At 45.2% G+C, this 12,127-nt stretch overlaps 1 protein-coding gene across 1 annotated transcript in view; it reads left to right on the top strand.

Moving 5' to 3' along the window:
• The window catches only part of LOC309560585 (ficolin-2-like), a gene marked incomplete at its 5' end in the record, with an annotated part of 135,957 nt that overhangs the window by 70,291 nt on the left and 53,539 nt on the right, over positions 1–12,127 (top strand). The window lies entirely within an intron of this gene.

The raw sequence follows: 12,127 nt of genomic DNA, 5'->3' as shown, positions 1-12,127 counted from the left end.
TTTGCTGAAGACAAGCAGACTAAGGACATGGAAGACTTGAACCATGTCCTGTGGTCTGATGAGACCAAGATAAACTTATTTGGTTCAGATGGTGTCAAGCGTGTGTGGCCACAATCAGGTGAGGAGTACAAAGACAAGTGTGTCTTGCCTACAGTCAAGCATGGTGGTGGGAGTGTCATGGTCTGGAGCTGCATGAGTGCTACCGGTGTTCCATCAGATTTCCCTACCCCGTCAGATTTCCCTACCTACGTCATTTCCGGTTGAGATCAGCTGTGGATCATGCAGCAGCTTGTAGCCGCGCCACACGTCCTATCGGGCATACGCAGAATAGGTAGGGAATTTTGATAACATCGTAAGGGGTCTTACAAAAGTCTTAGTGTGCATGCGCGGGCGCATGCGCACCAACAGGTCGGGCAGCGGGATCTCTTATAACAAACATCCATCCGATCTCCATGGCCCCCCAAACAGAAGGTGGAGGAGCACAAGGTCTCTAACATCCATCAGCTCCGTGATGTCGTCATGGAGGAGTGGAAGAGGACTCCAGTGGCAACCTGTGAAGCTCTGGTGAACTCCATGCCCAAGAGGGTTAAGGCAGTGCTGGAAAATAATGGTGGCTACACAAAATATTGACACTTTGGGCCCAATTTGGACATTTCCACTTAGGGGTGTACTCACTTTTGTTGCAAGCAGTTTAGACATTAAAGACAGTTTAGACAGCAAATTTACACTGTTCTACAAACTGTACACTCACTACTTATCATTGTAGCAAAGTGTCACCCTAACATATCATGTAAATGAATGCAACTGGCATCCCTGCTTTTATTAAGGTAACAAAGTTCAACAAAGTTCCTATTGCTGGCGGACGGGACACTAGAGAGTAAGATACTGTGGTGAAGGGTGTGCTATGATGGTTCAGCCTTCATTGTAAAGCTCTCCTAAATACCGTATGTTGAAGCTGATATTGATTTAAAAAAAAATATATATATATATATATATAAAATAACTACTAATCTGAATGAATCATTTATTGATGTGGACTCTGGTACTCCTTAGGGATTGGTTCTTGGGCTGTCTGCACTTTACACCTGATTACTGCTCCCTGCACTGCTTAACGCATAACTCTAGCTTCCGAGGAAGCTAGGAAAAATCTCACAAATGGGGCAAAGACAGCAGCAAAAACAATTTTAGTAGTATGGGGAAGAGCCGTGATCAGAACTATGATCAGCAGGGCTGCTGTTAGAAATCACAGGGCACCATGCAGCCTACCTGACAGACCCTCCCCCCCCCCCCCCGGATTAAACTGACATTGATTTATCAGTCCCTTTCTCTGCCTCACCTGCACAGATGAATGAATAGATAGCCCTCTGAGGCTTCCTGCTCATTCACAAACTGAAGCATTGTAAACACAGTTTACTATGCTTCAGTAATCAATGGACACAGGATTGATTGGTACCGATCACTCATTGTGTTCATTCAGGAAAGGAAAGGGCCAGTAAATGACATATATACTGGCCCCTTGCCCTTCTCTCCATCCTAGAACATCCCCCTGTGTACCCGCAGCAGCTGCCAGTGGAGAGAGGGGAAGCCGGCAGCGCTGCGGGGGGAAGAGGCACATTGGGGGGGGGAGGGCGACAGCATACGGAAGGGGCACATGTGCTAGAACAACTTCCCTAGCAGTGCAGCCAGGGGGAGAAAGAGGAGGAGAAGCTGGAAGCACTGCAGGGGGAGGCAGAAGAGGATCAATGTCTGCAATAAGACAGTATAGCCAGCACTCCTACTCAGCAGGTGCCTGGGCCCCCTTTTTAACTGAAGGGGCCAAGGCCCAGTATAGGAGGGCTGGCTGTACTGCCTTATCCAGCGGCCCTGATGATCAGAATCAATTCGCATTAAAGTGTATCTAAAGTGAAAATGTAAAATCATTCATCCATTACCACATTGTATTTCAATTATTTCTACCCTACCTCTTTTTAATCTGAATGATCTCAATGTTTTTAAAATGTATGCCTCAGCCCTGATTCACACTAATGTGGTGCAGGAAATGCAGCGAATCCTATGCGTTTCCTGTACTGCACCAGGTAATGGAGTGAGCACCGACTTCCAAATGCTCCCAAAACGACTCCTCCTCCAATAACAAAAAACAGGGGATGGACTCCCACACCACGTACTCGGAGGGAAAGAAGGGTCTCAATAGTGAAGTACGTTCAAGGATAAAATAAATTTATTGAAGTCAAATGCACTTACATATACAGTATACAACGATAACAGGGCAATCAAGAATGAATGTCTCGGTCTCCGGAACAGGGACGCCTTCCGCGTTCCACCAAGGAGCCAGAAATGACGTAAAGGCGCAGTCACGGTCCTAAGTCCCGACGCGTTTTGTCAGCTCGTAATCTGACGTCATCAGGGCTCGTTTTGGGAGCAATTGGAAGTCGGTGCTCACTCCATTACCTGGTGCCTGATTTAAACCTGCTTGATTGACCCCCGTTAACTGAAGGGGTCCACTCCATCGGGTAAGCCTGCACACACTCTGGGTGTCCTCGCTTTCTGGTGGAGGATTATCAGCATTGTATTGAGTGTCTGTTACCGTTCTAATCCGGATATTCATTGTCACTTTATAGAACATTTTCATCTATGGACATTTCTGGATTAATTATTCACAGATTTATTATTTATCTATGAACACTTTGATTAATCATTTTCACATTTTTACCATTATATATTATTCATTTAATATATTTATATATTTATTTATTTGGTATTTTGCACAGATATTATATCTGCACTAGTGGTTTAGTTGAGCGCAATCCTTTCTTAGGATTAAGTATTAGTTTTTCACAGAAAATTATAGGCTGCAAATGGAGTTTTCAGAGCCGTGCAGAAAGAAACAAAAAGTGCTGATAACGCCCGTGATTTACCCTCAATTCTACCTTGCTTATGATGTGACTCAAAAAATGCATCAAAAATGCAACACGGGTGAATTTTTGATGCGTTTTCAATGCATGTCAATGGGGAGGTGCTTTTTTGATGTGGTTTGCCAAATATGCACCAAAAATGCAGGAAGCAGGATTTTTAACAACGCTTCAAAAGGTGCAGAAAATGGCGGACAATACATTTCATATTCATTTAAATTCATGATATTAATTAAAAAGTTGAATATAATACAATTATTTATAAAAATATATATATTTTAAACAAAACATCAATTTCGGTTTTCGGCCAAGTGCATCCTGAATTTTTGGTCTCGGTACTCGGTTATTTTGGTGCACCACTAGCCTGTACTTTTTTTGTTGCGGATGCGATGTGATTTGAGACATCAAAAATGAATGGGCTCAAATCGCACCACACAGATTTGTACAGGAGTGCGGTGTGATTCACATGCGGTTCCCAGTGTGAACCTAGGCTCATTTGGGTTGATTTAATCCATGCCCTGTGCAGAGGCATGTTTCACGGCATCCTGCATGCCGGCAGTCCCATTCATGTCTATTGGGACACAACTGCTGCTCCCAATGACACATTTGTGTGGGTGAACAGCCCCAAACTCACCCATGGTAAGTTCAGGGACAGCTCCCTGCACTCACTCAAATGTCAGATTGGGAGCAGCGGCTGTGTCCCAATACACATGAATGGGACTGCCAGCACTAGGATGCACTGAATACCTGTGCATTCCTGTGCACATAGCTCCCAACTTTCCCTTAATTAGAGGGACTGTCCCTGATTTGGAACAAAGTCCCTCTGTCCCTCAGGAGCATGCTACGTAAAGAGTGCAGGGCTCAGGAGTGCGCTACATAAAGAAGTACTCATCTATGCAGCCACCCCAGCACCCATCTATGCAGCCTCACCAGTCCCCAGCAATGCAGCCTCACCAGTGCCTATTCAATGCAGCCTTACCAGTGACCATCTATGTAGCCTGACCAGTGCCCAGCAATGCAGCCTGACCAGTACTCATCCAATGTAGCCTGATGAATGTCCATCCAATGTAGCCTGACCGATGCCCATCCAATGCAACCTGACCAGTGCCCATCCAATGCAGCCTCACCAGTGCCCATCCAATGCAGCCTGACCAGTGTCCATCTATGCAGCCTGACCAGTGCCTATCCAATGCCGCATGACCAGTGCCCAGCAATGCAGCCTGACAAGTGCCCAGGAATGCAGCCTGACCATACCCATCCAATGCAGCCTAACCAGTGCCCAGCAATGCAGCCTGACCAGTGCCCATCCAATACAGCCTCACCAGTGCCCAGCAATGCAGCCTCACCAGTGACCATCCAATGCAGCCTGGCCAGTGCCCAGCAATGCAGCCTGACCAGTGCCCATCCAATGCAGCCTCACCACTGCCCAGCAATGCAGCCTCACCAGTGCCCATCCAATGCAGCCTGACCACAGTGCCCAACTATGCAGCCTGACCAGTGCCCATCATCCAATGCAGCCTCACCAGTGCCTATCCAATGCAGCCTGACTGGTGCCCATCCAATGCAGCCTGACTAGTGCCCATCTGATGCAGTCTGATCAATACCCAACAATGCAGCCTCACCAGTGCCCAGCAATGCAGCCTGACCAGTGCCCATGCAATGCAGCCTGACCAGTGCTCATCCAATACAGCCTCACCGGTGCTCAAAAATGCAGCCTGCCCAGTGCAGGGAATAACAAAGAAGAGGAGAGCCAGCTAGATCATCACACAGGCCGGCGTTGCCTGCTGTGTCAGCTTTAATTTGAATCGCTGGGTGCCCGCTGTCACATAAGTCCCGCCTCCTGGATCGGCTCCTACCTATGATAAACAGCACAGGTGTGCTGTCTATCAAAGGAGCAAAACCATTAGGCGGGACTTTGTGTGATGGACTGTGCCCGGCGATTCAAATTAAAGCTGACACAGTGGGCGACGCCTGCCTGACACTGCCCAGTGTGTGTGGCACCCGGGGCAGACCGCCCCCCATTTGGTATGCCACTGGCTTTGTCGCCCCCCCCCCCTCTGCCTTAGCACCCGCCCAGGATCAGCCCTGCACCCAGTGCCACCCTTGCAACCTGGGAACAAATCTGGGGACTGATTTGCTCTGGGGACAGTGTTTTTAGTATATGGGGACTGTTCCCGGCAACCGGGGACATCTGGTTACCCTACATAAAATCAAACCATGTCTTGTTAATGTGTTCAGTGAAGATAATCAGCAAATGCTGCTTGGCTGGATAACAGCTTAGCAGCTGATGCAGGTCAGGAGTGAGTGGTGGTTTAGTGGTTCCATCAGTGGCGGTTGCCTGGGTAGGTTCCCAGGCTCATATGCCCACCATCTGAGCTCCAATTCCAATAGGCCCCATGTGTCGGACAAGGTTTCCTATGGATTAAACCTAGAACCACTGGGAATTTGAGGCCTCATGGGAAAAGTGTAAATTATGATTCCTGACCATGCTTAGAGCCGAAGCAACATGCAAGCTAAGTGTGTTTAGAGCCAGGCAAACTTGGAGTAGGCTTGCTACGGATGAAAAGTTTTACGGTAGACCTGGCACTGGAAACTGCCTTGACAACCCAGTGATCAAGGTGGAGCTACAAACTAGTCATTAACAGATGGTGGTCTTTCTTGGCACTACCAATTTTAGATAATGGCTCGAACTTCACATAGCCATGGTTCTCTTGTGGAAGCTGATGAGATGAAAATTCTAATTCAATGAACAGCCTTGATTTAGGTAGTTGTTTGAATCCGAAGTCTGAGCTGGGGAAATTTTTACATTTGTTGTAGACCCCCTCTGAACTACAAGGGTCAAATGCACATTTTGTCTAGAAGGTCCACTGCAAGGGCAACTTTAAAGTGGAAGTCCACCCTAACACTAAAATCTCTAGATCTACAGGCATCCACGATCTAAGACTAAGCTATCTAGCCCTGTAAAGAAGAAATCGCTATACATACCTTTTCTGAAGCTGCTCTGGTCCGGTCTCCAGCAGAGGAAGCTCTGCAGAGGAGACAGCTGACAACGGCTGTGAAATGAATGGGAAGTGACGTGACAGTTGTCGGCTGCTTCTTCTGCACATGCCTACACAGAGAATCCGCGGCTGACAGCTCACAGTGGGACCAGACCGAAGCAGCTTCAAAAGGGTATGTATAGCGATTTCTTCTTTACAGGGTTAGATAGGTTGGTCTTAGATCATGAATGCCTTTAGATTTAGAGATTTTAGTGTTAGGGTGGACTTCTACTGTAAGTATCTTTCGAAAAACCTCTTTTAACTTCCTGCTTTTCTAAACAGGGAGGATGAAGTGAACCAGATACAAACAAAAATGTAACAAAAGTAACCTTTTAGAGAATGGTATCAGCAAGACAACATTTTATATCATTACACCATCAAAGGCAGCAAAACTTTCACTAACGTACCTCCCTATTAGAACTGAGAAATAAAGGTAATCTGCATTTTAGTGATTGTCCTTCACAAGGTTATCTAGAATTTCATTTTTGCTGTGGATTAGAAAACATAATTTGTGATAAGTCTTTGATCTATTGATCAGTTACATACAGTATGTCACAAAAGTGAGTACACCCCTCACATTTTTGTAAATATTTTTGTAAAGTGACAGCACTGAAGAAATGACACTTTGCTACAATGTAAAGTAGTGAGTGTACAGCTTGCATAACAGTGTAAATTTGCTGTCCCCTCAAAATAACTCAACACACAGCCATTAATATCTAAACCATGGGCAACAAAAACGAGTACACCCCTAAGTGAAAATGTCCAAATTGGGCCCAATTAGCCATTTTCCCTCCCCGATGTCATGTAACTCGTTAGTGTTACAAGATCTTCAGGTGTGAATAGGGAACAGATGTGTTAAATTTGGTGTTGTTGCTCTTGCTCTCTTATACTGGTCACTGGAAGTTCAACATGGCACCTCATGGCAAAGAACCTTCCTGAGAATCTAAAAAAATAATTGCTGCTCTACATAAAGATGGCCTAGGCTATAAGAGGTTTACCAAGACCCTGAAATTGAGTTGCAGCATGGTTGCAAAGAACATACAGCAGTTTAACAGGATAGGTTCCACTCAGAACAGGCCTCGCCATGGTCGACCATAGAAGTTGAGTGCACATGCTCAGCGTCATATCCAGAGGATGTCTTTGGGAAATAGACGTATGAGTGCTGGCAGCATTGCTGCAGAGGTTGAAGGGATGGGGGGTCAGCCTGTCAGTGCTCAGACTATACGTCGCACACTGCATGAAATTGGTCTGCAGGGCTGTCATCCCAGAAGGAAGCCTCACCTAAAGATGATGCACAAAAAAGCCCGCAAACAGTTTGCTGAAGACAAGCAGGGCCGTCTTTTCCATTGGGCATACCCGGCGGTTGCCCGGGGGCCCCACTCGCCAAGGGGCCCCACATCGATCGATGGATTGGTGGCATGTGATGTCCCACTCCCTGGTGGTCTAGGGCCCCCCCTTTCCGTTGTCCGCCGGGCGTCCGGGCCCCCTCCCCCTTGTTGCCTCCGGTCCGGAGTCCGGCGGCGGCCGTGGGTGGCTCCAGTCTGCCCTGCACACACTGGTTGCTAAGGCCAGCCCGCTTGGCATCTAGCAACCAGTGACGTGACAGCAGAGGAGACCCAGGATGCACAGCGCCGCCGCCGCACGCAGCGGAGGACTTGGAGGAGGATCCTCCTCCTCGTCGGCTCTCCTCCAGTCCTCACTCTCCTCTCCTCCGCCTCCGTCCATCGAGTCGACCCTACAAGAAGACTGGCTCCGCCTCCGCCTCCTCCCACCTCCTCCCATGCCATGTGCAGCCGTGTAAGGGTAAGTCTGCCAGTTTTTTTAACTCAGTCATTCTCAATGGCATGATGTGAAGTCATAATGATGATGGCATTGTATAGGAGCCTACCAAATGTGTACAAGTAGCCAAATTGAAGAATTAGATAGTTAGAATAGAAAAAAAAAAGTGCTTTACTTTTGTTGCTGGTCATCTAAAACTCTGCATAGAGACCAACGCTGGTGTTGCATTGGGTTCATTGTCCTGGTTATGTCACAGTAAATAAGGTCAATAACTGTTTTGTTGCTGATGTCAGTGGAAGTGCAGCTGGAGTGTAGGAGGTAGTAAATAGTAAGATGTTGGAAGAAACAGTCAAAATGAGAACAAGTTTGAAAACCTAAAGAGACAGTCTTCACATAGTTAGGGATGAATTATTCTCTTCATTAAAGGGCTATTGGTAAGGCTGTATGATGATGGGGATCTAATCGATGTGACAGTCAGTGAGTGACAGTGACACAAGAGACAGTCAGACAACTACTACTACCTGTCCTGGCTGGAGGAGGATATACTACCTACTATATATTGGTCCCTGGCCTATATGTATATAGTAAGGTATATATTATCCTCCAGGTAAGTAGTTGTACTCTCTTGTAGTATATAGTGTTCGCTGTAATGTGTATATAGTCTATATAGTCTATATACATATTACAGGGAACACTATACTACAAGAGAGTACAACTACTACCTGGAGGATAATATATACCTTACTATATACATATTACAGGGACCAATATATACTACAAGACAAGAGACAACTACCTGGAGTATATTATATACCTTACTAACTATATACATATTACATGGAACACTATATACTACAAGAGACTCTTGTAGTATATAGTGTTCCCTGTAATATGTATATAGTAAGGTATATACTCCAGGTAGTTGTGCTCTCTTGCCATGATGAATGCATGTCCTCGCTCACCTCCTCCGGACTCCTCTCCACCCCGCCTTCTCCCTCCAGGCGCCCCTCCCATTGGCCGCCGGGCTATCGCTGCTCCGCAGGGGGCCCCAGTGCACTGCATTGCCCAGGGGCCTATAAGGCTCTTAAGATGGCACTGAAGACAAGCAGACTAAGGACATGGATTACTGGAACCATATCCTGTGGTCTGATGAGACCAAGATAAACTTATTTGGTTCAGATGGTGTCAAGCGTGTGTGGCGGCAACCAGGTGACAAGTACAAAGACAAGTGTGTCTTGCATACAGTCAAGCATGGTGGTGGGAGTGTCATGGTCTGGGACTGCATGAGTGCTGCCGGCACTGGGGAGCTACAGTTCATTGAGGGAACCATGAATGCCAACATGTACTGTGACATACTGAAGCAGAGCATGATCCCCTCCCTTCAGAGACTGGGCCACAAGTAACGACCCCGAACACACCTCCATGACGACCACTGCCTTACTAAAGAAGCTGAGGGTAAAGGTAATCGACTGGCCAAGCATGTCTCCAGAATTAAACACTATTGAGCATCTGTGGGACATCCTCAAATGGAAGGTGAAGGAGCGTAAGGTCTCTAACATCCACCAGCTCCATGATGTCGTCATGGAGGAGTAGAAGAAGACTCCAGTGGCAACCTGTAAAGCTCTGGTGAACTCCATGCCCAAAAGGGTTAGGGCAGTGCTGGAAATAATGGTGGCCACACAAAATATTGACACTTTGGGCCCAATTTGGACTTTTTTACTTAGGTGTGTACTCATTTTGGTTGCCAGCTGCTTAGACATTAATGGCTGTGTGTTGAGTTTTTTTTTTTTGAGGGAACAGCAAATTTACACTGTTATACTAGCTGTACACTTACTACCTTTCATTGTAGCTAAGTGTAATTTCTTCAGTGTTGTCACATGAAAAGATATAATAAAATATTTACAAAAATGTGATGGGGTGTACTTACTTTTGTGAGATACTGTATGTCTTCACAAAAAAACTTAAATTGAGGTGGAATGAAATGATGTGTTTCACTGGTGTGAAATTCAAATGGGAAATTCTCTAATCGCACGGTTTGCATCTATACAACTAAGCACAGAGATTCTACTAAAATTTTATAATACATCTTGACTGTTGAGAGAAACAAATTGGTGTTCTAGAAAAGTTGTGATCTACCTCAAATTTGCACATAAAAAGTTGAAAAAAGGTTAAAGAAAAAACTGGAGCCATTCAGGAATGAAATATGATTATGAAGATACCATTGCCTATTTAGAAATACTGTAGATATTGTAAGACCTTCTTCAAAACAGCGTGAGCAGTAAATCGCAAAAAACTGCAATTCAAGCAGCGCAAAATTCCTCTAAAATCCACTAAAGTGCATTAGTGCAAAAAAAAAAAAAGTGGTTTACAGTATTTATACAGTATGTAAACTAGTCACTCCTGTGGTAAACATACATAGGTAAATATTTAAATAAATATTGTGATCCACTTACTTGAGCGGTACAGCTCCTTACTGAAGTGCGGGTAACCGTGATCCGAGGGCAGAGTTTTACAGGGATTTTGGAAACAAGCACATATGTTTGATTATGCCCATGGGGCAATTTTAAAACCCGTTATTAACTTTCAATAAATTTGGATTATTAACTCCAACTACTGCACTATGAGGAGTATAGAGAGGGTAAATCTTCTCTCTGGGTATACAGACAGCAATTTAATTGAACTTCCAACCTTTCATTTCCTTATCCAAAACTGAAAATGGTTTATATACACTTTAATGGCTATTTCTGATGAAATTCAGGTATTTAAAAAATCTGATCTTTAAAAGAAAAGGTAAATTTAACCACTTGCCGACCGCTTACTGTATATATGTGGCAGAGTAGCTCCTACAGGCAAAACCACATATGGGTACGTTTGTCGCCTGGTGACAGCTAGGGCTTCCCCGCTGACGATTCCCCCGATCGTCAGCGGGGAAGCCGATGCGTGTGTCAGGTGGCTCCGATTGCCGCCTGATACCCGCGATCACTCCCCGCTGAGAGAGAAGTTGTAAACACAGCCAACTGTCCTTCTCCCTGAAATGATCACAGAGCTCATGTGATCCTTCTATATAGGATCACATGCCTCTGTGGTCATCTCAGAAGCTACGCCCCCCACAGTTAGAATCACTCCCCTAGGGTCACATTTAACCCCTTGATCACCTATAGTGTTAACCCCTTCCCTGCCAGTGACATTATTACAGTAACAGTGCATATTTTTAGCACTGATTACTGTAGTAATGTCACTGGTACCCCCAAAAGTGTCAAAAATGTCAGTTAGGGGTCCGATCTGTCCGCCGCAATGTCGCAGTCCCGAAAAAATCGCAGATCGCCACCATCGCTAGTAAAAAAAAAAAAAACAATAAAAATGACATAAATCTTTCCCGTAGTTAGTAAATGCGATAACTTTTGCGCGAACCAATCAAAATACGCTTATTGGGATTTTTTTACCAAAAATATGTAGCAGAAAACAAATTGGCCTAAAATGTTAAAAAATTTTGATTTTTTAATTTTTTTTTTTTGAGAATGTCATAAAGCAGAATGTAAAAAATATATATAATTTTTTTTCAAAATTGGCGCTTTTTTTTGTTTATAGTGCAAAAAATAAAAATCGCACAGGTGATCAAATACCACCAAAAGAAATCTCTATTTGTGGGAACGTCAATTTTATTTGGGTACAGTTTTTTCACGACCACGTAATTGTCCGTTAAAGTAACGCAGTGCCGAAATGCAAAATAGGGCCTGGTCATTGAGCAGCCAAATCCTCCAGTCTGAAAGTGGTTATTACAGTAACAGTGCATATTTTTAGCACTGATTACTGTAGTAATGTCACTGGTCCCCCCAAAAGTGTCAAAAATGTCAGTAAGGCCTTTCACACTGTCCATTCTGCTCAGCAGGGGATCGATCCGCCGATCCCCGCTGAGCAGGCAGATGACAGCTCTGTCTCCGCTCTGTGTGCGGAGAAGGAGGTGTCAGATCCCCGCTGTTCTCTATGGGGGAATTGGATGAGAACGGACTGCATGTCCGTTCTCATCCAATCCCATCCGCCAGATGGATGGAAAATAGGGTTTCCATCCGTCTGGATTTGACGGATCGGATCGGATGTCCACAGACATGTCTCTCCGCTGACATCCGCTGCCCCATAGAGATGCATGGGGCATCCGTTCAGATCCGCCTGAAAAACTGACCGGCAGATCTGAACAGACCGTATGTGTGAAAGGGGCCTTATGGGTCTGATCTGCCTGCCACATTGTCGCAGTCCGGCAGAAAATCGCAGATCGCCGCCATTACTAGTAAAAAAAAAAACAATAAAAATGACATAAATCTTAGTTTGTAGACGCAATACCTTTTGCGCAAACCAATCAAGATACGCTTATTGTGATTTTTTTTAACAAAAATATGTAGCAGA

The sequence above is a fragment of the Pelophylax lessonae genome (genome assembly GCF_965119305.1).
Source record: "Pelophylax lessonae genome assembly, chromosome: 7".
NCBI classification, from domain to species: Eukaryota; Metazoa; Chordata; class Amphibia; order Anura; family Ranidae; genus Pelophylax; species Pelophylax lessonae.
This window is presented reverse-complemented; position numbering and strand designations above follow the sequence as displayed.